This window comes from Chelonoidis abingdonii, chromosome 8 (genome assembly GCF_003597395.2).
Source record: "Chelonoidis abingdonii isolate Lonesome George chromosome 8, CheloAbing_2.0, whole genome shotgun sequence".
Classification (NCBI taxonomy): domain Eukaryota; kingdom Metazoa; phylum Chordata; order Testudines; family Testudinidae; genus Chelonoidis; species Chelonoidis abingdonii.
In genome coordinates, this window is record NC_133776.1 from 34,579,815 (window position 1) to 34,584,347 (window position 4,533).

Consider the following 4,533-nt stretch of genomic DNA (forward strand, 5'->3'; position numbering starts at 1 on the left):
TGGGAATAATAATCCTTCTCGTCTGCCACTCTTTATTTGTCTTGTCTATTGAGACAGTAAGGTCTTTGGGGCAGAGACTGTCTCTATTTCTATGTACAACACCTAGCACTATGAAGCTCTGATCTCAGTTGGAGCCTCTGTGCTACTGTAATATAAAGAATAAATAATATGTAGGTCTCCCTTTGCCTCCTAGTGGATGGAAATGTAACTGCTCAAGGAGTAAAGAAGATTTGATTAACTCAAGTGAAAGAGGCAGAGGAGGAGGTTCTGAGTTATGTTTCCAAGAGGCCATGGTGAGCAACTTCATGAACACTGGGAAGTCACAGATCTAGTATAGATTGATACTGTAAATTATGCCTATGTCAGTAAGAAATTAAATAGATATGTCTGTTCCATCTAGTTTTGCTTTCTCCTACCAGAAAAGGAAGTTCCACATTTAAAAATATTTGTTGTTAAACTACTTTTGAGAAGTCTAAAGTCACTAATTAAAATTAGTGGAACCATGAAAAGCTATTTTGAGACAAGGAACTTGATTAATGAAACTCAGCATGAATAGAGGAAACTGTGCTTTTCCTTTCAAACATCTGTCTTGGGGGGACCGTGCTTACTGCAGAGCAAAGAAATGACAATGTAGCATGCATTTTGAAAGGAGGTCCACATTTCAGTGGACCAGAGCAAACATGACACAGGTGCCTAATCTTTTAATGTAATTGCAGGGCAAGATTATTTTCTTGCTTGAGCCTGTGCAATTCTATAGAAGGCAGTAATGTTGTATGGATTTATCTGAGAGCAAAATTTAGCTGTCTCTATTAATGTTTTTTTACAGACAGATTTTAAAGCCAGGAGGCGCCATTATATTGATCTAGTCTGACTTCCCGCATAATACAGGCCATAGAATTTTACCAGTTGGGTCCTGTATCGAGCCCAGTACCTTGGCATAGAACCAGTACATCTTTTTTTAAATACTCAACTTGATGGAAAATTTGCCACCTCTCTTGGTAATCTGTTCCTGTGGTCAATTACCATCACTAATAACAGTGTGTATTTTATTTCCACTTTTAAGTTTTTCTGACTTGACCTTCCAGTTGTTGGATCTTGTTATGCTTTTGTTTTCTAGATTAAAGTGCCTTCTAGTTGTCTCTATACATAAAAAAGTTTAAAATAAAACTTTTAGGTCCAAATTCTGTTTTGAGTTATACCCATGTAACCACACTAAGTTCAGTGTAGATAAGAGAAGAATTTTGGCCTTTATTGGTTGTTGTTGAAGATATTGTAGAAAGATAGATACAGAATTATGATCTGGTGTATACAGAGTCATAGTCAAATATGTTTAGACTGAAGAATGTACCTTCCTTTAGAGTAAGGACAAATCCCCTGGCAGAAGCAATATACTGTCCGGATAGCTTTTCTATACACAGATGTCTTAGAGGCGAAGTCCTTACTCAAGCATAGTTCCCACTGATTTCTGTGGGAAGTTTGCTAGAGTATGAAATTTCAGATTTACCCATGAACATTTTTTAAAATGAGGTAATAATTTATAAGTAAATATTTCTTGATTCCTCAGTGATTCTGTGTTTGTTTGGTTTGCTCAGGAGCAAAAAATGGCTTTAAAAACACATCTGCTAATGTTTTTTTCTCCATTGAAGAAACTACATATGGCATCCTCCATCTATGGAAGGAGAATGCATTTGTGTATAACAGGTTGACGGTGTACCTTTAACAGTAACAATTGTTTTTGGAAGGACACTATTAGCTAAAATACTTCACAAAACATTTAATTTGCTAAGTAGGCCTATTACACTGCAGAAAAACAACCAGATAAACTGAATTCTTGATGAACAAGCTATGTTTAATGAAGCATAGGTGAGCTTGCATAAGGGAAATAGGGATCTTAGAAATGAGAATTGCTAAGTGCTTACAATATTCAGAGAAGCACTGTTTAAATAACAGAACTGATTTTTTTAAACAATATTTGGTAGTGATGGTTTGGAGTGCCCTTGAGGCAAGGGAATGCTGTGAAGCTCAACAATTCAGCAAAGTCCAGCAATTAGACAATTCTAGTGTACTTAAAAAGACATGAGCCATGTCTATGCTACAAATTTTGGTTGACACAATTTACATCAGCATAAAACTGCTGCAGTTAGTATATTGTGTGTGCATGTGTATACTTGGCTTTCTGTGTTGTCACCAAGTGTGCATGTATTGATGCTCAATGCGGTGCACCATGGGTTGGTACCAACATCCAGCACACTGTCTTTCGGGAAATTTTGGCAATGCATTGTGGGCAGAAATGAGTTGTGCAGGGTGACTGGGAACAAGGGGTCAATTTCCCAGTGTGCAACTGTTTCCATCCCATAATGTTTTATATATATTCCATAATTTTCATGCCTTTCTTTAAAAAATCCCACAAACCTGTGCAGCCCTCCATACTATCTATGACAGATTGCCCCCTCATTAAGATGCCACCTGATGTGCTGGGATATCACTGAGCCCACCTGTTCTGCCAGCCAGGGCACCTTTTTTACCTGTCTTGCTGAGCCAGGCTATTAAGCCTCCTCTGGCACACACAGGCAGGGCCACACACAACTGTAGAAAGACGCAGATACTGAGATCAGCTCTAGGAAGCCTCAGCTTAAGGGACTTGCCCCAGCACTCAGGTATCCACCTCCCTTGGAGTGAAGACCCAAAGGTATATTATGAAATCTGCCTCCTCCCTCAATAGCAGGAAGATATGCACTTCTTTTTGACCATCCCCCAGTTAGAAATTACAGAAACTGGGTTTTATAATAAACAAAACAATTTTAACAACTATAAAAGGCAGATTTTAAGTGGTTAAAGGGATAGCAAACAGAACAAAGCAGATTACTACGCAAATAGAACATGCAAACTAAGCTTGTTTCACTAAAGAAACTGGTTACAAATAGTAATATCTCACCATAGATATTGTTGCAGACAGATTATAGAGTCCTGAAAGACAGCTGCACTGGTCTCCAGCTTGAGACCTCAGGTATTATTCCTCACAAGCTGGATGCCCTTCCAGCTTGGGTTCAACCCTTCTTCCCTCAGTTCAGTTCTTGCTTCCAGATGTTTTTCAGTGTCTCTTTGGGTGGGGAGGCAGAGGAGAACCATGATGGTGTCACTCCGCTGCCTTATATAGCTTTTGTGTGTGGTGGGAACCCTTTGTCATCCAGAGGAAAACACTGGCATTACAAGGGGTGGCTCCAGTACCAGGTGACACAGACCCATGTCTCCACAGGGCTGTGGCAGCCATTAATCATAAGCTGTCTGGAGTGTCCACAGGAAGACAAAGCTCTTTCACAGTCCATTGTCTCTGCTAATGGGCCATCAGTCCTGTCTTGCTTTTCCATTTTTGTACCTGAAGGGCTGGTTGGAGGGGTCACACCCAAAGTAACACATTTGAAAAACAGATACATCGTTAATATTCCTAACTTCAGATACAGAAATGATACAGGCATACAAATTGTATAATCACATTCAGTAAATCATAACTTTTCCAATGTTATCTTACATGAGCCATCTTGCATAAAGTATATCTCAGTTATGTCATATTCATATCAAGCATATTTTCATGAAGAATACAGGGTGAAACATCACACTGTCCATCATCTCTGACAGAAGCATGGAGCCTACACAGCTCTTCACTATTGGCATAACATTGCAAGCACAAGATGCATAAGCTGCAGGCATTTGCAGAGCTGTAAGAAAAACCAAGTATGTGGGGACCATGACAAGTTCTTGGAGGACAGACTGCTGTGGGACATAGCGAGAACTGGTTCAAGAAGGAGCTGCAGATGGTGGAGTGCCACCTTTGAGCCTGAGACACAAGCACTTCCTGGTGGGATTGCATCATAATGCAGACCTGGGATGATGGGTGGCACTGTAGATCTCTCAGATGTGCAAGGCCACAGTCCTGGATCTGTGTACCTAGCTCACCCTAGCCCTCCAGTGCAGGGCCATCAAAATAAGAGCTCCACTGACAGTGGAAAAGTGAGTAGTGATCACACTGTGAAAAGTTGCAATGCTAGATTGCTACTGGGTAGTGGGAAATCATGTGGGAGTTGGAGGCAGAGGCCACTGTCATGCCAGTGCTATTAATCATCTCCTGCTATGCTGGACTGTGATTTTCAGCAATATGCAGCACATAATGGATGTCTGTGCAGCAATGGGATACCTGAACTGTAGTGGAGCAATATAAGGCATGTATGTCCATATTTTGGCACCAGACCACCCTGCCACAGAGTACATCAACAGAAGGGGCTACTTGTCTACAGCTGTGCAAGCATTGTGGATCACCAGAGTTGCTTCACCAACATCACTGTTGGCTGGTCAGGGAAAGTGCATGATGTTTGCATCTTTAAGAACACAAGACTGTTCAGAAAGCTACAAGTAAGGACTTTCTTTCCCAACTGGTGAATTACCATTGGTGATGTTGAAATGCCAGTAGTGATCCTGGGGTCCCAGTCTACCCCTTGCTCTACTGAGTCATGAAGCAGTATGCTGGCCACCTTGACA